The following is a 22,655-nucleotide window of genomic DNA, read 5'->3' as shown; positions in this document are numbered from 1 at the left end:
TAGTTATTTTTACCTAAAATGGGCATTGGACATCTTCCTCATTGTGCCTTTGCATCATTATTTCAATCAGCTTGTAAATCAGCTGACAGCAGAGTAGCCTTTGAGTCATATTCGGCAGCTGGACTGGGAAAATGGCTTGAATCCAATTGCATCCAGCTGTGGTCTATACCTAGGTTGTTGGTTTGCCCTGGTTTGCCTTGGATAGTTCTGGATTACACCTGTGGTTTTGCTGTAATTATAAATAATTACATTCATTCTCAAAAGTGTCTCTATTTGGACAATAAATTATATTGTCACCCCAGTTATACCTCACTAATAATACCAGGTGCTAAAGAGTTTTTTGTTTTTTTTTTTTTGGTTTTTTTTTTTGTTTTTTTTTTTTTTACTTTGTGTAAGATAAGAAATAAGTTTCTAAATGGAAACACCATGGCAAAATTTTCTGCAATAAATCAAGACTTGGCAATCCTTAATGTTCTGAGATTTTAATAAATTACTCTATATAGAAGCAATTTACTATAAACTGAGTAGGATAGGGTATTTTCATTACCAACCATCTTGATATACAACACTCAGCAATTCCTTATATTTTTTTCTTTCTTTGTGACCTTTTCTTAGTCTGACTGTGTACAGTCATATCCCAGAACATTGAATGTGTGCCATCTGCTTCCTCTGAAATTTAATGGCTAAGCTGAAGTTCACTGAGAGAAATTAAGAGGCTGTGACTTTTCTTTTGTCCAAGTCTTTGAAAACAGCAATCCACATCCAACCTCATGTTCTTAAATCCTTTCATCTATACACTGGATCCAACTTGATCTTGGAAGGACACTAGGATGTTAATATGACCATTTAGTGGTTTCAACATCAGTCTTGCTGCCCTAATCCTCTTTTCTGTAGTTAGCCCGGGAACCCACAAATCTCCTAAGTGCAGCCTTTCTCCATGCTTGCCTGGATCTTACAACGAAATTTCTGAGTCTCCTCAACTATTTCTACTATATGTCAGCCTCTTTAGTGAATCCTCAAATACCTCTCACTTTCTCTTTCTTTCCCTTGTCTCTGATAATCATCTGTATTCTTGTCCTCATATCCCCAGGCTCTGGCAGAGTTTATTGCTTAATTCTGTGTAGTTATCTCAGTAACACTGGGCCGCCAGTTACACACACACACACACAGACACACACACACACACACTCAAAGAGCAATAATTGCCTTAGATTTAAACTTAATTGTGATCTACGGTCAGTTTTTATTTTCTCTTAACCTGATTTATCTAAAAGTAATTCACAGATAGATCTTAGTCTCTAAGGTAAGAATTAAATGACACAATATGTATAAAGCATCTAGCACAGTATGTGGTACAATGTAAATATTCTCCAGGACAAAAATATTATTAATAGTAGTAACAGTTTTTTCATTCATGATAAGTGAATTTTCTAGGGCATAAGTGAATTTAGGGCAACCCTTACTACAGAACTGAATGAGAGAAGCGTTCCATGGGATGGCTGTTTTTTTTTTTTTTTTTTTTTTTTTTTTTTAAATAATGTTTCCCATATAAAAGCACTAAGTCTAAAATCCCTCCAATAGCAAAACACGCCAGGTCATTGGTGTCCTATAGAAATTTCTGTGGTAATGAAAATGTTCTATATCTGGGCTCCCCAATATGGTAGTCAATGGCCACATGTGGCTATTGAACACTTTGTGTGTGGCGTATGTGGCTGAGGACCTGAATTTCTACCTTAACCACCTTAAATTTAAATTTAATTGCATGTGATTAGCAGGTATAATAATAAAGAGCCCAGCTCTACAAAGATCATATTGACTAACGGATGTTTATTAACAATATTGTCCCTTATTCTCTGCATACTTACTATGTTGCATATTGCACTTTTATTATAACCCTCTATTTGTTTTTCCCCTTCAATGCTGCAGCGCTCATTCATTTTAACCAGCTGTCTCCTGCATCAAATTCTTGGAGTAATTAGCATCTCAAAATGAAAGTTACCTTTGACCCTTCATAACAGTTGTAAGATTATTCCCCTCTGGAGAAACAATGCCTACCGATGACCTCTTTGCGCAGCTCGTACTTTAGTGTTTCAGTGTGACCTGTGAATGCTTGATACATTGGTACACCAAAGGGATGCAAATACTCTGTCCAAGGGCATCCTGCCAGGGTTGTGTGCAGGTCACCCTGACCCAGCCAGAAAGCTACAGATACCATGGCACATAACCTGGGTCCTTATTGAAGGAGTGGTTTTCAGAAATTAGCCAATCTTTTTATAATAGAGAGTTCTTCCAAGGCTCAATGATAAATATGTATGCTTCTTGGGCCATCCGAATGGCAAACGACTTCCTTGACTTTGATAAATGTATTCCTCTGCTGTAATGATGAGAGTCACATCCTCTGTTGGAAAATATCTAGCCAGCGAAAAATGGATGCTAATACCAACATTCTGGAAATATTGATCCTCTTGAAGGCCCTGCCAATGATAACAAACACCTTTTAAGTTTTGTATATTGATAGATTCCATTAAATACTTTTTTGCCTATTGATAGATTCCATTAAATACTTTGTTGCCAAAAATCAGGAACAACAGACATGTTTAAAGAACAATGTGGTTCTAGTGTAGTCTTTTGTTGGAAGGTAGTATATTTGTGTTATAAATTCGAAATGAATTTTTAAAAATTTACTTGTTTCGGTAGTTGTGTTTTATCTATAAGTCTCTTACATGATATATCACTGTCACAGGAAGTATTTTTAATAATTTACATAGGGAAAATCCACTAAATTTTCAGGTTTATTTAACCAAATAAAAGCTGGTTGAGGATTTTAGAGAAAAAAATAAAGAAAACAAAATGCAAAATTAAAAAAAACACTTAAAAATAAAATACAGTACTCTTACACCTAACCAAACATTTATAAATTGGAAAAACATTGAATTTTGTCTATTCCAAGTTATTGGGCAACAGAGGTGGGAAAATGGCTTGGGACAAATATGTATTTTAGCAATTAGTAAATATTTCAGCTTCCTGGCATTTATTCCTACCTGAATGGTAAAATAATCTGAAAGTTTGTTGTAGGTCATTAGACATACAGCAATTGTATACCAGTCACTGACATATATCCAATTATATACCCAATTAGATTGAGTACTCTAAAACTCTGAGATCACTATAGTAGATTAGATTATTACTTAGGAAATATTTACTCTCTCCATACTTTCATTGGAAGAGCACACTGCTCACTCCATTGTTTTAGGGCTTGACTGGTGATAGCCAATGAAAAGCAATATTGTGCCAGTTCTGAGTCTAAGCTTTCTGAAGTGTCACATGTTTCCACTTATGACTCTCAACAGAAGTAAAACATGTGTCAGTTGACCACACTAAGACATATGGAGGAGACCTGCAGCCAACTTACAGACTGAAATACAACCACCCAGCTGAGCCCAGACCAGTTGAACCATATTCTCCTTGCTGTTCTGTGAGCATGAGAATATGTTCACTGTTTCGTGTCACTGAGATTTTCTGGTTGTTGTTTTCGTGTCCTGATACATTGGGGTGAGTCACTTAAAATAGTATGCCTTTCTGTATCATATGCACTGCTCCAGATCTGTGCTCTTCACTTTCATCTGCTCCTCTTCACAAGTTCTACAGAGCTGCTCCTTCCAACTCCACGAATAGCCCTGTTCTGGAAGTTTCACTACCACATTGAAGGTTGTTAAAAATACAAATTCTCGGGGTTCCCCCAGACCCTGTAGGGGTGGGGCTCAGGGATCTATGTTTTTAATAAGTTCTGCAGGTAATGCAATACACACATTAGGTTGGCCACAGTTTGCCAGGACTGTTTTGATCTTAGCAGAGTTAATCCTGAGAAACCCCTTGGATGGTTGATCACTCTGTGAAAACCCATGCAGTAGCTTACTGTGTTAGTCCATTTTCATGCTGCTGATAAAGACATACCTAAGACTGGGCAATTTACAAAAGAAAGAGGTTTATCGGACTTACAGTTCCATGTGGCCAGAGAGGCCTCACAAACATGGCAGAAGGTAAAAGTCATGTCTCATGTGGCAGCGGACAAGAGAAGAGCTGTGCAGGGAAACACTCCTTTTTAAAACCATCAGATCTTGTGAGATTTATTCACTATCACAAGCACAGCATGAGAAAGACCCAGCCCCCCATGATTCAATTACCTCCCATTGGGTCCCTCCTACAACACATGGAAATTTAAGATGATATTTGGGTGGGGACACAGCCAAACCATATCATTCTGCCCCAGGATCCTCCCAAATCTCATGTCCTCACATTTCAAAACCAATCATACCTTCCCACCAGTCCCCCAAAATCTTAACTAATTTCAGCATTAACTCAAAAGTCCAGAGTCCAAAGTCTCATTTGAGACAAGGCAAGTCCTTTCTGCCCATGAGCGTATAAAATCAAAAGCAAGTCCACTACTTCCTAGATACAATGGGGGTACAGGCATTGGGCAAATACAGCCATTCCAAAGGGAGAAATTGGCCAAAACAAAGGGGCTACAGGCCTCATGCAAGTCTGAAATCTAGTGGGGCAGTCAACTCTTAAAGCTCCAAAATGGTCTCCTTTGACTCCATGTCTCACATCCAGGTCATACTGATGCAAGAGGTGGGGTCCCATGGTCTTGAGCAATTGTGCCCCTGTGGCTTTGCAGGGTACAGTCTCCCTCCTGGCTGCTTTCACTGGCTGGCATTGACTATCTGTGGCTTTTCCAGCTGCACAGTGCAAGCTGTCAGTGGATGTACCATTCTGAGGTCTAGAGGACAGTGGCCCTTTTCTCACAGCTCCACTAGGCAGTGCCCCAGTAGGGACTCTGTATAGGGGCTCCAAACCCACATTTCTTTTCTGCACTTCCCTAGCAGAGGTTTTCCATGAGGGCCCCGGCCCTGCAGCAAACTTCTGTATGGGCATCCAGGCATTTCCGTACATCTTCTGAAATCTAGGTGGAGGTTCCCCAATCTCCATTCTTGACTTCTGTGCACCTGTAGTCTCAAATGTCACATGGAAGCTGCCAATGCTTGGGGCCTCCACCCTCTGAAGCAACAGGCCAAGGCTTGGCCTCTTTTAGTCATGGCTGGAGTGGCTGGGACACAGGGCACCAAGTCCCTAGACTGCACACAGCAGAGGGACCTTGGGCCTGGCCCATGAAACCATTTGTTCCTCCTAAACCTCCAGGCCTGTGATGGGAGGGGCTGCTGCAAATGTCTCTGACATGCCCTGGAGACATTTTCCCCATTGTCGTGGTGATTAACGTTCGGCTTCTCGTTACTTATGCAAATTTCTTCAGCCTGCTAGAATTTCTCCCCAGAAAATGGGATTTTCTTTTCTATTGCATTGTCAGGGTGTAATTTTTTTAAAACTTTTATGATCTGTTTCCCTTTTAAAATGGAATGCCTTTAACAGCACCCAAGTCACACCTTGAGTGGTTTCCAGCTTAGAAATTTCTTCAATCAGATACCCTAAATCATCTCTCTCAAGTTAAATGTTCCACAAATCTCTAGGGCAGAGCAAAATGCCCCCAATCTCTTTGCTGAAACATACCAAGAGTCACTTTTGCTCTAGTTCCTAACAAGTTCTTCATCTCCATCTCAGACCATCTTAGCCTGGCTTTCATTGTTCATATAACTATCAGCCTTTTGGGCAAAGCCATTAAACAAGTGTCTAGGAAGTACCAAACTTTCTCACATTTCCCTGTCTTCTTTGGAGCCCTCCAGACTCTTCCTACCTCTGCCTGTTACCCAGTTCCAAAATTACTTCTATATTTTTGGATATCTACAGTAGTGCCCCACTCTACTGGTACACATTTACTGTATTAGTCCATTTTCATGCTGCTGATGAAACCACAACCAAGACAGGGCAATTTACAAAAGAAAGAGTTTTATTGGACTTAGGGTTCCACGTGGCTGGGGAGGCCTCACAATCATGGTGGAAGGTGAAAGTCATGTCTCACATGGCGGCAGACAAGAGAAGAGCTTGTGCAGGGAAATTCCCCTTTTTAAAAACCATCAAATCACATGAGACTTATTCACTATCATGAGAACAGCATGAGAAAGACCAGCCCCCATGATTCAACTACCTCTCACTAAGTCCCTCTCACAACATGTGGAAATACAAGATGATATTTGGGTGGAGACACAGTCAAACCATATCACCTACAATGGTGGGACTTCTGCAGTCCTAGGAATACACAGTTTTCCCAAAAACTTTATTCTGAAAATTGAAGTTGATATGTCTTGCCTTTGGCTATGACCAAACAGAAATTTCTCTCACTAAGTTGTAAATCTTTACAGGAGGAAAAGATGTTGAGTGTTCCCAAGTGGTGTGTATTGCTTCATGATAAAAGCAGCCTTCTTAGATAGAAGGGAGCAAGGATTTGTAAGTTTCTAATAGAAGCTGTATGTGTACAGTATAAATAGATGAGATTTTCAGATTCTTGTGTATGAGCCAGTCTTTGCACTGAGCATTGGAACAGGGGCTAGAGACAGTATGGGGTCAGACAAAGGTAATGAAGAAAAAACACTCAATATATATGTTTAATACTTAACAATTTCACTACTCCAGCTCTTACTTTCCTACATACCTTTCTCCTTCAGAAAGAGAATGTGGTCCCTTTGTTCCAATTTACTTAAGAAGCTGTAGCATTAACTTATGTTCTACTGCACATTGGATATGTAATTCCCTATGTAGGTGAAGCTGCGGTACATTGTGATTTCAGGGTTCTTTCTTTTAGTTAACCTCTCTTACCCTCAGTTGAAGCCCATCAGACTGTGGGGCCCATAGCAACTCAACCTGCTTTGAGTAGAATCCATCCAAGAGTTCACTGAAGTTCTACATATGTGCAAGACCCACAGGAAGGCCAGGATCAAAGGGACCTGAGAGAGCCTCAGTGGGGCTGCAGGAACATTGTGTGATTTACCCAAACCATCTGCAAGTGACATAAATACCAGCCGCTTAGAACACCTGCACCAGATGACTCAGCATCAAGTTGGGAAGCCAGTATGGGGTTGAAATAAAAGAAAACAAAAACTTCAGTGACTGGAGCAAAACAAATCATCACATTTTGGCACCAGCTGTACTGGGAAAAAAAGGAAAGAAACAAAATGATTTAGCAAATTTTAGTCCACTTCCAATCAGAAGGATCTGCCAGCTGGAAGTGTCAAAGTTTGCATTGCCAGGTGTGAGTAAGGGAAAGGGTTAAAAGAAAAAAAAAAAAAAAAACCTGTAAGAAAGATTAAAGCCCAGAAACCTCCAATAATAGTTTCAGGATACCAGATAAAGACCAGCTGCTTAAGACACAATACCTTGATTATGACCTAGAAGGAATGGAGAAAGAGGGGCCCTTTGATAGTTAAGAGCAAGGGAGCAGGTGTGGACGTTATGTGTGCCGTGCCATCGCCAGCAAGCCCAGGAGGTTCTGTTGGGTTCTTCCTCTCAGCTATGAAGGGAGCCATTTATTTAGACACAATCCTTCAAAAACTATCAGAAAGTCCCTCTGCAACCCCAGCCACCACAAAGAAGGCCTTCCATACAATTTCAAGACATGAATATACCTTCAGTAGGAAAAGAAAAACATGATTGCCTGTAAGCTATTCTAATGAGGCTGTTTCTGGAATTTCAATTACCCCGAGATGCCTCCTGTTTATGGCATTGACCTTGTATTTTCTTTGGTAGACAGGAGGGATGTGATGAATGGAGGGCACACCGCTTTGTGCCTCATCCACCAGATGAATGGCCACAGATATTCTTGGCATCTGAAGTGGCCCAGGTGGTCCCTCTGGCCTGATTTCCTTGGCCAGTTTTCCTTTCTCATCTGGGAATTTTGACCCTCCTGCTTTCCAACTAATTGTATCATACTATCTCCTTTTTGTTTAAGACTATTCTCTCAGCAAAAAGTTGCAAAAACTCAGATTATTGGGATAGAAAGTCTCAATTAACCTCTAACCTTGCTTCAGTGCCTGTGGCTTGGGTTATTCCTTACACCTAATTGTGGGCCCATTAACAGGTTGTCTAAAAACAAAACAACACATGCAAAAAAAACTGTTTTGACCAGGCTGTAATTGCTGCTAAGTGACACTTAACAATGGCTCTCTTGTACTATTGCTAACTGGACAGTGTGGGCTACTCTGACCAAGCCTAGACAGTGAGATTTACTTGTGATAAGGGCCTCCCTGTATCTCTTTAAGTGCTTTGTCCAGCAACTCCCTTGATTGAAGGGTGGTCATTTTTTGGATTGCCAGAACCGACAACGTGGCACAAAGCATGAAAGACAACTCCCACGGAGGACTACGAAAGCCTTCCTCCCCTCCTGCTGCAAATATAATTAGTTTATGTTAGCTGGAAAAGGTCAGAGGTTGTCAAAGGGTAGCAAAGTCTTTGTTTTTAGGCAAGATAGTGGAATAATTGCTTGATGCTCAGATCTGCAGGTGCTGTAAGGAGCTCATTTGGGCTTGGCAGCCTGCAGGGAAAGCTGATTTCCTCTGGAAAACCATGGAATTCCTCATGACAGAATCTATTTGCTGTGACAGGAGTGATTATGCATTCATGGCCTCAGCACAATACCTGCCACACTCTGCCCTCACCTTACCCCATTTTCACACACTCCAGGCATTGAGCCCTTTTCTTCTCTTTCTTTATGAGAACAGTGGAGGCATGAGCAGACAGACCAACCTGGTTGATTTCATGTGAGGGATTGTCTAGGGTGTCTTCGGAAGTGAAGGAAGAGAGAAAAATCTCATAGAGCAATTTATTCAACATAAAGGAGAAATCAAAAACATGAAAAGGAGAAAAAGATATATTGCCATGAAAAACAGCAAAATGTCACAGTAGGTTTTAAGTGAAGAATAAAGAGTGAGGAATGAGGAAATTCTTTAAAAAGTGGGTTTGCTTCAAATATGCCCCATCTTTCCCCATGCTAATCACCTTCGTTTTGTTTTGCCTACCTGTCTCAAGACATAGGAGCACATTGCAATGAGATCCCCAATTAAAACAGATTGGAATATCTTTAAAAACCAAGGTAAGCTCTCTGCACTTATTCTGCAATGCACTCACTCTGGCTGAGGTAAAGTCCTTTTCCAGTTAGTCTGTGGATGTTTTACGTACATGACAAGGTCATACATCCAGCCATCTGTTAAGAAAGCAAAGGAAAGTGAATCTAGAGCCAGATAAACCAGATACTCTTGTACTTGCTGGTTGTGTGAACTTGGGCAAGGCATTCAGCTTCTTTATTATACAGTTAAATTTGAAGAAGTTCAACTGTGGAATGAGAATAATAATGCCTTATTATATTTGTTGCCCAACTCATCTAAGGTTCAAATATTGCATCTCAAATTTCCCATTTTACCATCCAGTTTACATGTGATCACTCTAATGCAGGTTATAGATTTAATGTTTTTCAAATCCTTATTGCTGATGGCTTGGGCCAAGGTCACCTCCCTGGTGGGAAACCTAAGCCCTGGAGGCTCTCATTAAACCCTAGACTGTGAAATTGAAAGGTTGGACTTGATAACTATTGTGCCCTTGAACAGTCCACATAATAAGACTTGCACTGTTTCTTTCTACTTTTCAGCTCTATACTTTTACCTGGAATCTCTATAAAGGTCCTCCAGTTATTTGCAAACCTGACATTTCTTTGGCCTCTGCATAAATTATGCAGAAAGTAGAATTTGGATTAATGTAGAATTTTAAACACATATAAATGAGATGAGATCAATACTGAGGGCAGCACTCAAATTACCCATATCTTGACCAGTAAAATGGCTCACGTGACTGACTTAGACAGGCTTTTAGCTTTGAGGTGGCATTTATGAAAATAGAGAACACAGTTTCCTTTGATGTTTTAGGAAGCTGTGCCTTTAATGTGTTTTGACACCTGTTTTTAGGGGTGTGCTCAAGTAATGTGCTGAAGAAATACTGGCTATAGAGAACAAGTCAGAAATCTAACTGTGATGAAAAGCGTTTTTAGACCTTTTTTAATGAACAAGTCAAATTCTTTTAATCTAAAGAAAAGCTTTTCAAAAAGAAAGGATGGAAGGAAATAGGAAAAAATGTGAAAAGAAATAAAAAGAAGGAAGAAATCGATGGGTTATACCCAGTGCCAAAAGAATCAGTGTTAACATACCAGAACTCTAGAAAAGGGCCATGTGGATTTGTGACTGAACAGATTTATAAAAGTAAATCAATGGACACAGAATCAAAACTATTGATCAGGATCTATTTTCTACCCTGTTTCTACCAGATTTTGCAGGGTTACAAAGCAAATATCCTTTATTAATACCTCATTTTCTGATGAGACAGTCAGTTATGAAACAACACCCAGCAATGGAGATAAAAAAGTTAAAATGATGGAAGCAAACACGGAATGCCTTAAAGTTTTGGGTGGGAGAGAAGGCTGGAATAACTGTATATAGAGTCAAGGACACCTGACCTGAGCCTCGAGGGATGGCTAGCCTGTAGAATCCTAATAGGCAGGAAATCATAGAAAGAGAATGAGCAAGGGCCAGAAGGGGAGGAAGAACATGTGGTGGTAGATGAACTGCATCAGTGGCCCCACTCTTCTCTCTCTTTGCCCCATACCGTGCAATGCCCTCCCACTCTGGACAGCATTTTGTTCTATCCGCTGATTCTTGCTTTGCCCAATCATGAACAAATATGGCGACAACAGAGTCAGGAAACTCCAGAAAAGTCCTTGAATGTGTCTCTTTTCTAATTCACTCTTCTAACTTTGGCATGAGAAAATGCTCAGCGGATGGTACAAGTAAGGCAGAGAAGAATTGTCCAGGTTTTCCAGCGGAGGTCCTAGACAAGCTGACAGCGTATCCCAGACATAGGAGACCCTAGCTAAGATCAGCAGAGCCCCCTAGCCCATCTGCAGCAGACTGCAGGTGCAGGAAGGGCCCGTTCAAGACCTGCAGGAGTCTCCCAGACAACCTGCAAATGCATGATATGTTTAAGGCAATAAATGTCAGGGTGGTTTGTAATGCAACATCATTATGTCAGCAAGTAACTGGTACATGTGTCATGCATTCATTAATAAAGGATTCAATTTGGGGACAAATTCCTCCTTTCCTTTTGTTGTAGATGTTGGAAATCATCTTTTACAGAGGAGGAGGCTTCAGTGTGAAGAGAAAAGAGTCATGGTTGTTCACACAAGAGTAAACAGAATTGAAAAAAACATCATGAGTTCATTTACATCTAAAAGAGTGTTCCTGAAATAGCTAGAAGCTGAGGCAAATTGTTGTAAGCACTTCAGTTCTTCCAACTAAGTGCTTCAAGTAATCATATTTTAGGAAATTAAGACATTTGAAATATTAAAGATTTGCTTTTTGCCATTGCACATTTTTATTTTGAAAGGCAACCATATTTTTAGAGCTGTTTATTGTGAGATACATAGCATTCATATATAATATATGTGTGATTTTTGAAAAAATAATAAAACATACCAACAAGATTATGAAAGATTGCCAATAGCTTTGAAGATTATCCCTCAATTATCCTCCGTACATGTGACACCATCAGCCCTTGTCTCTCCCCAGAGATCACCACTAACTTGTATTTTGCGTTCATCCACATTTTCTTTAAGACTATATGCTTATGACTCTCAAATATGTAAGACCAATGATGTTATCCTTCTCTCGTATCTGCAATGCCGTATTTCTAACTACATACAACTCCATATATATAGACGTCATGCTCAGTACCCTGCTGTTACTTCAGAAATAACATGTCTCAAAACAGACTTACCACTGCCCCCAAAACACCAGCTTCCTTTCCGAAATGTTTCAGGTCTGCCAAAGCCCACACCTTGACCTAAAAGTCCATGCTGAAGGGGTCATGAGGTTGGACAAGGGAGGAGGTACAGACAGGCTGGCACAAATCCTGCACCAATGCAGGAAAACACTTTGATTAACTTATGGCCAAGGGGTCAGTGGCAGCATGTTGGAATCATAAAGCTGATGCATAAATAAAAAATTACAGGCCATTCCCATATTTTCCCACTCATCTTCCTAAATAAAGACTTTAATTTTTACTTATTTACCTGTTTATTTTATGGTTTCTATGACTATCTGTTTTGATTATTTCTATAAATATTGTACAGTTCCTATGAATATTCAATATAATATCAGAAATTAAGATTTTTCACTTACAGCATAGTTCACAGCCTTTAAGACTATATATAATATGAAAATATCTATTTGGAGAATGCAAGAGTTTTAAATTAATATAGGCATTTTGGCTCTTAAATATGCATCCATCTATTCATGCAGTCAACAAATATTTGTATGTCTGTAGTCTATGCAAGGCAATATTGATAAAGTGGAAATACAAATGAAAAATACTGGCCTTGCCTCAGGAAGGTCTGATAAGGAAGAGAAGTTTGCACACAAAAAGGCTCAACGCAAGTAGGGACAACATAATTTTCATATTATCAGGTTAGTTCTCAGGCTCAGAAGCTTTGGGTGATGGTGGTCAGGGAGGATTTGTGGCTAAAGCGAAATATGACCTAAAATTGTTCCAAAAGTATAGATACAAATTTAGGAAAGGAACACTCAAATTTTTAAAATGTATTTAAGGAAAGGCAAAAGTGTACAATTTATTCATTTTTCTATTCTAAAAATATCAATTGGGTTACAGAATGTAACCCAATAAATAAGAGAAATAAGGTAAATAAGAGAAAACACCACTGCTTTCATGTAGTTTATATTCTGAGGGATAAAAAAATGATCAAATGAAATAATTGGAGAAAATGTTTTCTCAGAAAATAATGAAATATGATGGCTTGATAGACTTCGTTTTGAGTAGGGAGATGACAGTTCAAATAGAACAGTCAAGAAAGACTATTTGAAAAGATCACGTTTAGATAGAAGCTAAATGATGAGAAACTGCTTTGTATAATTGTAATGGAAAACATGCATCGACTTGTAGAGAATGTGAGGTTTCCACATAAAAGGACAGAAAAATACAATTACAAATTTTATTTGGGGGTCATATTATAGATAATAGGTAACGATGCTGCCAGCAATGATATAGTGTCACCAAGTGATATTTAGCACATTTTCAAATGCCTATGTTAATTTGACTAACTACTTCATTCTCCTATTTGCTTGAGATTTTCTATTTTGAAATATCTCATTTGCCTATACAAAGCCTATCTATTTTATAAATGTACAGAGTAGTATTTAGCCATACAAACTCACTTATCTGGTATTTGGTGATGAAGCAAGGTGCATCTAAATTTGTAAAAGTGGTATATCTACTATAGCTTTTTATTTGTATTTATATTTTTGGTTGTTTCAGAACCCAAAGAGAAATTTCTTAAACCATAAGACGGGAAAATTAGTGATGGAAATAGAAATCACAGAAGTATAATTGACTTAGGCATGACTACATTTAGGGGTTCAAACAGAAGGTACCAGAGCTCAGTCTCTTGTCATCTTGCAGCTCAGTTCTCATCTGCCCTGACTTAGCTTTTGGAGAGAATTTCCCTACATTATTGACTGTGAGCTTCTTGTCCAGTAGCTTAAGAACTTTCACTTTCCAATAGTTTCTAGAGTTTCCCTGGATTAGATTTCAATTGACTGCCGAAAGTCATATGTCCATCATCGAATAGCTCATTGTGACCAAGGTAATAAAATCCATTGCTTGGGCTAAGAATACAGAAGAGACGTTTTGCACAAGAAAATCAAGATTCACTTGTAAAATTTTGGTGAAATCTATTCTGAGTAGGTACACATAACAGCTATTGACTATAGCAGTGGTTCTCAAAGTGTTTTTCCTATACCAGGAGTGTCAGCATCACCTGTAAGAAATGAAAATTCTTGCTCTTCTCTGGAAGCACTAAGTCAGAAACTCTAGTGATGGACCCAATAACTTATACCTTAGCAAGTCGTTCGGGTAATTCTGATCCACATGAAACTTTGAGAATCATTGTTCTACACCATCATACTTAGAACAAAATCCATAGCCCTTTCCATCATCTATAAAGGCATATACGAAATGGGCCTCTTCTACCTCTCAGACCTCATCCTGTATAATTTCCATCTTACTCACTTTATCTTCTTTTTGTTACTCAACATTCTTGGTAGCTGTCATCTTGCAGCATTTGTGTGTGCTGTTCCCTCTGTCTAAAATGTTCTTCATTTGGCTAGCTGTTCTCCTAACTATGGTATCCCTTCAAAAGCCATCTTTCAGAAGCCTGACTACTCCAACGTATCCCTCTCTTAACCCATACACCTCTATTACATTTTATTCCCTCTATTTTATATCATAATTTAATATTGGCTTAAATATTCATTGATATATGTATTCATTTAGATAAATATTAATATAGATAATTGATTTTCTGTTTCTCTGTTCAGTATTCCTAGAATGTCACCACTGTGTGAGCAGGAGGACAGAGCTGGCATTTGATTGTAATAGCCTTAGTACTTAAAACCATTCCTGCGTACAGCAGATGCTCACTAAATATTTATAGAAGGATTTACTAAATAATTCATTGAATATACTGTGGTGACTCCTGCTGCTCCACCATCTCTGCCAGTCATCAAATGAGGTAACAGCAAAGCTGAGTGAGTTATTAAGGATGGTAGGGGGCGGGATGTCCCAGAGAGAAGAAACTACTAAAACCACAAGCACAGTGTCTAATGATTCAAACTGATGGGCCTCAATTTATCAAAAATATGCAAAAACTATCCTGGCTTTCCAGCCATGAAGACCACTTCCTTTCAAATGACTGTGCTAAAAGATAAAAGGGAGGAATTATCCCTTTCAGAAAATAGGGTAGAATGTTTACATGAGGGTTTTCCTTCATTTGCAGTGCATTTTCATAGATTATAGGATACCATCAGCTTGGGAGAGAAGGATGGCAGGATAACTTATTTTAAACAATGCAAAAACTGAAGAATTTGATCCCAAGATTCAAGTAGGAAGAATACTATACAAGGAAGTAACTAAAATGGAAACTTAGGGATGTAGATAAATATTCCTATGTGGGTGAGAATAAATAGATTTCCAAATAAATGTTTGAGAATAAAAATAACAAATTGTCTCAAAATAGTCTTCAAAATTAATTCATGCTAAGAACTCACAAATATTATGATGACCCTTTGAACTGTAGCATGTGCCTGTGTGTGGTTTCCTAGAAATAGTTTCAGCAGTCCTCAAAGAGTGACACAAAATATCACTTGGCATTCAAAATTTATTTCACCATCCATTTGTCCTTGTAGATATTCCCACATTTTTGATATTACAGAAACCTAGGTGAGGTCAATCATTGTTCTTAATTGTTACAAATACATGTCACAACTCAGTCTTGACTAACTCTTCAAGTGGAGTAAATGGATGAATAAAAATTCATCAATAAACTTAAATCTCCCTTTCTCCATTAGTTTCAACATCCTCTTCAGAAAAATAATTTAGAAGTTTAATATCCAAGTTGTCAAATTGAATTCCATAAACTTTAGCTTGGTGCATCCCTTTGGCTTAGTGAAAGAAGCGTCTATGATAATATTTTTAATTTGTTAGCACAGTAGATTTCTGCCTGAGGCAGAAAGGGATGCTCTCTCATTGTATCTGCTTTATAGAAAGGAAACTGAGTTTATGCAACATCCAAACTTGTTTAAAGTTAGTAGCTAGGCTGTGACTAGAACCCAGGTGCCCTGCCCCATGTTTTACTGTCATTATTACAAAAAAGATTTATAAGCCACAAATTAGACAAAACTAAACAAAAACAACAAAACAAATAAACAAAAGCCAACATTAAATGACAGTGGATTAACAGTAAACCAGGCAAAGCCAAGTTAGCCAATTTAAATCTGAGTTTAACTTACAACACAAGAGGAAGGTAGAAAGTGTGGGTTCCAGACGAAGACAAGCCAACATTTGAATTCTGACTCAACCGTCTGGACAGTTTTTCATCTCTGTGTGCCTCAGATTCCTCACCTGGAAAATGGGTTAATATGAATACCAACTTTACAGGCTTGTTATGAGGAAGTGATGATATAAATATTGAGAAAAAGAGCCTTGAACAAAGAAAGTGCACCAAAAGCATTTTGTTATTCACTAAGTTTAGTCTAAAATTCCTATTTTACCAATTGAGAATGAGAATTATTGAACAGAATGTTTTAATCATTTAGGTTTTCTCTTTTCTTGAGAGAGAGAGAGAGAGAGTCTCACCCTGTCATGCAGACTGAAGTGCAGTGGCATGATCATGGTTGATTGCAGCCTCAACCTTCTGGGCTCAAGTGATCCTTCCACCTCAGCCTCCTGAGTAGCTGGATCCACAGGCATGTGCCCCCACACCTAGACTGTTTTTTTTTGTTTTTTTTGTGTGTTTTTTTTTTAAGAGATAGGGATCTTCTGTGTTACCCAGGCTGGTCTCCAACTCCTGGGCTCAAATGATTTTCCAGCCTTGGCCTCCCAAAGTGCTGGGATTACAGGTGTGAAGTTCCTCTTCAAGCCTAATAATTTAGTTTTAATCTTCACCAAGGACAGAAATAAATACCAAAGAAGCTATCCAACAGGTAATAGAATGTCCATTTGTTGCCCTAACCTGGAATCACAGCTCTAAAATGTCAGTTTTCTACTAACTACAAGCGATATTGCACCTTCAGTGATTTCATGGGAAGAAACCTTGCAGTTAAGAATCAGATAGACTTGGATTTTCCAAATGAACAATATTAAAATGTAAATAGTCAAAATAATAAGGACATGAAAATCTGCTTATAACTAAAGAGGCTACAAACTTACGTGCATTCAAAGAACTATCTCCCTTCCTTATTATATATTTTGCCCTTTCTTTCTGTCACACTTAAGAACTCACCCACTATTTCCATTTTTTGTGTGTGCATATTACTGATTATTTTAAAAGGAATGCCAGGTACACATGTGGGATATCTTTCTTATAATAAAATTGGATTGGAAAAAGCAAAACTATGAATGTTTAGCAAAAACAAACTTTGAAAGGAAACTCGACTTTTTTATTAATGTTTCCTTGGGCATTTTTTCTAAAATCAGCCTTGTCTCTGCATAATATTTTTCTTGGTTGGGTAGAGGCTGGTTAACATATTCATTATTTTTTTTAATGTACTATGCTGCTATTTGCAGCTGCAGGTAGTTAATATTTGTGTTTAAGCTTTGCCGTTCAAATGGGAAAATCCACCCTAAACAGCATTGCTGAACAGCACGAAGGAATCCTTCGAAACAGGAGGTCCCTTTCCTGAATACCAATCAGTGTGGCTTTCCTCTGTGGCTGAGAGAGGAAGCACTGACCAATGTTTGCACTCCACCATGTCCTGCATGTCACAAGCTTAATTTCTAACACTGGCCGCCTTGTCGGCAGAATTTCTGGATGGTAGAATGAATTGAACCTCTGAAGAAGGACGGCGCTACTGTGTCTCCGGATGACGTCAACGTCTTCTGGGACAGCAGCATGAAAAAGCAAAATATAATCAGAAGGAGCCTGGCTCAGGATTACCTCAGAGAGTGTGGGTGTGTAAATATGATAGGCCAGCCCTACAAGAAAAATCATTAATGTTTGCTAATATGCAAGGCTTGAGTTAATAGGCAAGTATGAGTAGAAGACAGCAAAAGACCTTTGAATATGTTTTCTCTTTTTTTCTCTCATATGAAGAAGAAAGTAAATAACAATGTTATTCCTGTACAATCTCTATGTGTTACCTCCCATTATCTCCATAATTTTTAATTATTTTCCTTCAAGGACTCTGAGGTCACCAAGTGTGAGAATGGTTTCTGTCCTTCCCAGGACAGAAAAGATGTAGTAAATTAAAAGATGAAAAATATAAGCTCAGTATCATAATGCTGGATGTATGAGGAGGACTAACTAGGAGTTTAGCAGATAAGTGTGGGGAAAGTGAACAGGACAGAGAAGGAGCTACTGTCAGGAGGAGTTCACTGGCTTCTTGCCAGTGAATGACAGAGAGGAACGGTGAATGATGCTCTGTGGCCTTCTCCTACCGTTTTGTTCCTTAACACCTTCCCTTTCCCAACTTTGTCATTCTCTGTCCTGTTCTGGAACATCTGTACCCAGTTTGGCTAGGCAACTTTATACAACATGGCATCGCTACTCATTCCAAAACTATGTATTTTCAACAAAGAAAAGTTGTAGGTTCCTCCATCTTGCCTTTCTTACAACCCAGAGTTTATTGGTTGGTTGTTTTTATAATAGCCCATATGTTTCAAGGTTGAGAGAAAATCTTGATGGCATCTTTGCTTCCTATGGCTGCATCTGGTTCATTAACCCTTCTCCCCAATAACAACAACTATATCAATCAGACCATAAAATGCAGCTCTTGCATCCTGTGTTGTTTGGCTATTTTATATTTTCCTTTTCCCCACACTTATCTGCTAAACTCCTGGTTACTGCCTCTCTCACATCCAGCATGATAGCACTGGACTTAGATTTTTCATCTTTTCATTTATTACAGGAATGACTCAACACTCTTCTCTTCCCTTACTGCATTTCCTTTGCCTTCCCCATTTACTAGCTTTACCTCAGCTCCCTACTCAAACTGCCACTTCTTAGACCTTGTTATGTCATAAAATTGTTCTATCTGAAAACTTCAAGCACCCTCTTCCTGACTTCAACTCCCTCTTTGTCATGGTTTAAACCATTTTCACTCTGAGTAACTTTTGGCTTCACAAGCCCCCCTTTTTCCATTCTCCCACACCTTCACTTGCCTCATTGGCCAATGGATACTTTAAAATGGCTTTACATCAACAACAGCCTTACTTATATCTTACATGGTCTTGCTTATCTGTCTTTCTGCACTTTCTTTATACATTCTAGCAATTCCCACATACAGTGTAAAATATCTTTTTGGTGTTCTACTTAAGCAATCAAATGTTGCTGGAGACATCCACACAATAGAACTGTTGGATTCCACTATCGAATGAAGTTAAATTATGGTGAATGTGCTCTTAATACTGTCTTGTAGGTGGATTGCATTAAGGGTCTGAATTCCTTGTCCTTCTCTGTATTCATATCCACTTGCCATGTAACTTTATTGTTTCTTCCACTGCAGAGAATCTACTTCCCCATTCTTTGATCCTGAATGTGGGTATGTGACTTGGTTTGGCCAATAGAATTTGAATATTAGCAAATATAATGCATGCATAGGCTTGAAAATATGCTTGCACATTCCCACTTCTGCTACTGCATCTCTGCCTTGACCATGACAACAACTTGGGTTGGCCTGCTAGAGATGAGGGACATGTGGAAAGGAGTCATTTATCTCAGGAGTCACTTATCTCCCAATGAAGCCAGCCTAGGTCAGTGACAGCCACCCAGCCTCAAAATATGCGATCGATCTCAGACAACTTCAGAAGCATTATGAGGCTAATTCACAGAAACAAAAATTTTTAAAAAGTGTAGTGTTTTGAGTCACTCACTTTGGGTTGGTTTGTCATACAGCACTGCTGTCACAATAAGCAGCTAATACAAAACTCCTGCCTGATTTCTTTGTTATACTTCTGCTTTAATTCCCAATGCAATGTAATATTTTCACCCTCAAAAAATAGCCAAATGCTTTAGAGAGATAATGGAGACCATATAATGCTAACTCCCTCAACTTACCTCTATGAATTTGGCAAACTTTTCAGCATCCACATTACCCTATCCTTTGTCTCTCAAATGTCAGTAGAGAGCTGACCCTTTAGCTGTCCATGGAACCTACACTTTAGGTCCAATTTCTTCTTACCATGACCCTTTCTATCTGATGGGTGTTCAGCCTTTCCTTTTTAACATGATGTATTCTCCCTTCAACTGATTTCTACCTGGCCTTTGGCCCCTTCTTTCTATGTAAAAGAGTTACCTTGGGTTGCCTATCACCCCTAGATTAAATGTTTTTCAATTCTCATTTTATTTCACCTTTAAGAAGTACTTTGCTACCATATGACCCAGCCATCCCATTACTGGGTATATACCCAAAGGATTATAAATCATGCTGCTATAAAGATACATGCACACGTATGTTCATTGCAGCACTATTCACAATAGTAAAGACTTGAAATCAACCCAAATGTCCATCATTGACAGACTGGATTAAGAAAATGTGCCACATATACACCATGGAATACCATGCAGCCATAAAAAAGGATGAGTTTGTGTCCTTTGTAGGGACATGGATGCAGCTGGAAACCATCATTCTCAGCAAACTATCGCAAGAACAGAAAACCAAACACCGCATGTTCTCACTCATAGGTGGGAACTGAACAATGAGATCACTTGGACTCGGGAAGGGGAACATCACACACTGGGGCCTATTATGGGGAGTGGGAAGTGGGGAGGGATGGCATTGGGAGTTATACCTGATGTAAATGACGAGTTGATGGGTGCTGACGAGTTGATGGGTGCAGCACACCAACATGGCACAAGTATACATATGTAACAAACCTGCACGTTGTGCACATGTACCCTAGAACTTAAAGTATAATTAAAAAGAAAAAAAAGAAGTACTTCGCACTATAGACTAATTGTTGATTCTTAAAATGCCCTCTTCTCTTTGTTTCCGTGTCACAAGACTGTTTTGGTTTTCCCCCTACATCTTTGTTTACTTCTCTTTTATCTCCACTTCAACTTTAATCTCATTTATCTGGCCAAGAAATGTTATTTCGCAAGGTTTGTTCCTACGCCCTCTTCTTATACTCTGCATTTAAATAAAGAGATCCCATCTGGGCCAATGGCTTCAATTATCACCTCACTACAGATGACTCATGAATTAGTGTGTCTATCGTAGACTTTGTGAGCCCCAAACCCATCCATTCATCTGCCTCTTTGGTATCTCTGTTTGGGTATCACTAAACCACCTCATATTTAGTAGTTTCAAAATAAAGTTAATTGTCCTCCTCTCCAACAAATTGACTCCACCCTCAATGTTTACTATCTCAGGGAATGACGCTATCATCCATATGCTACAAAAGCCAGAAATCAGGCGTTAACCTTTATAACCTTCTCTCAAATACAGCCAACTGCATGCCCTGTGGATTTTATCTTTTTCACATCACTCAAAGCTGGCTATTCTCTCTCGCTTTAAGGCCATTACCTTATTCCAGGCTAATGTCATTTGTTTTTAAGTTTACTGCCTTACAGTAACTTCACTGCCACTGCAGTACACTTGGAATTTCCAAAAATTGCCCTATATTTTTCCTCTCTTAGAAACACACATAGAGACATATACAAACTGGCATACTTAAAAACATATCTAAGTCTTCATTTCACATGAGATAAAGACCAAAATTCTTATGATGACCTGCAAGGCAATGCCTGATTGGTTAACCCCTATTTTTACAGCCTAATTTTACACATGTATGCCCCTCTCTGCTTCCTTGCCACTCTGACAATTTCTTCAGTCTCTTGAACTTTCCATGCACCCTTTTGTCATAAGCCAGACCTTCTGATGATTTCATCAGCTACTTTCCCCAGGCACTTGCTCTATCTCTGGGCAGAGGCATTGCCTCTTAAATACCACAGAGCATTCTAGAAGTTGACCACTGATCTGAACTGTTCTATGCTTCCTGGTGCAGTGACTTCTTCCCATCGTATGCCTTACCTCCTCCAGTTCTCTTAGTTTCTTAGTTTCTATATACAGCCAGTGTATATTTGACACACATTTAAGATCATGAAATATTTTAATTTACCTCTATTTTTGTTTATAAACCCCTGGATCATTCCTCAGAAATGAGCATATAGGACTTTCAAAGAAATCCTTCACACAACCTTTTCTTTTAGTCTTGATACATTCTACAGTGTCAGGGGCTGTATCTATCTTGATCACTGATGTCTTTTCAGCCCCTAGAGCAGTGCCTGGTAGAGTAAGCACCAGTAAACATTTGTTGAATGAAAAGGAAAAGGAAGGATGAGGGAGAAGAGAAAAGAGGAATGAAGGAAAAAAAAGAAACTCACATCGAATACATACAATATTGTGATTTCAGGCTCCAGAATTCAATGCTCAATAAACATGAATTAATTCTACCCATTTGGTTTATAATTACCAAAGTAATCTGTCCATAAAGAGTTATGAGTGAAATCTGCCTAACCTATACACCCAGCCCTTCTTATTGTGGTGCCTATTATTTCAGTTAAGAAGAGTATAGATCCATGTTTCATTTAAAAAGAGTATAGATGCATGTTTGTGATGTAGCACTGGCAAGACAGAGTCAGAACTGGCCTCATAATCTCCAGGAAACGAGGGTGGGTACAAACCTTCAAAGACTGTCTTGGGCTGTGCATCATGCCCCGACAGCTCCCCATCCAGTGCCGCAGCCGCTTTGGAATGTAGCTGACCTCATGGAAATGGTTCCGTACCTACATGCTGAGAGTATCTCCCTTGACCTTTCACTTTCCCTCTCTTTTGATCACTCATGTCACCTTTACATTTTGGCATACAGTATATTTCTGTGTCTTGGCCTGATTCAACAAATATCTAATTTGTTGCCATGGTTGTGTTTTGGTTGTAGTTCATTGTCAACATTCTGAGAAGTGAGGTCAAGAAATCCAGACAAGCTCTTTGGCTCTTCCTTGGTCATGAGATTTTGTGTTTTTGTTGTTCTCTACAGAGTGATGATTTCCAATTAATGCTTCTGACATAATCCAGTTCAACAATTCAATAGATATATAC

At 38.9% G+C, this 22,655-nt stretch overlaps 1 long non-coding RNA gene across 1 annotated transcript; it reads right to left on the bottom strand.

The window, feature by feature from the left end:
- Positions 1-1,223: 1,223 nt before the first annotated feature.
- On the bottom strand, positions 1,224-22,485 carry LOC105552773. Its single transcript, XR_001008067.1, has 3 exons — positions 22,241-22,485; positions 8,964-9,148; positions 1,224-2,474 (listed from the first exon to the last, which is right to left on the bottom strand). It is a non-coding gene; the product is annotated as an uncharacterized LOC105552773 (long non-coding RNA).
- Positions 22,486-22,655: the final 170 nt, after the last annotated feature.

The sequence above is a fragment of the Mandrillus leucophaeus genome, unplaced genomic scaffold (assembly GCF_000951045.1).
Source record: "Mandrillus leucophaeus isolate KB7577 unplaced genomic scaffold, Mleu.le_1.0 Scaffold116, whole genome shotgun sequence".
Classification (NCBI taxonomy): domain Eukaryota; kingdom Metazoa; phylum Chordata; class Mammalia; order Primates; family Cercopithecidae; genus Mandrillus; species Mandrillus leucophaeus.
The sequence above is the reverse complement of the archived record's forward strand: the minus strand, read 5'-3'. Positions and strand labels throughout refer to the sequence as shown.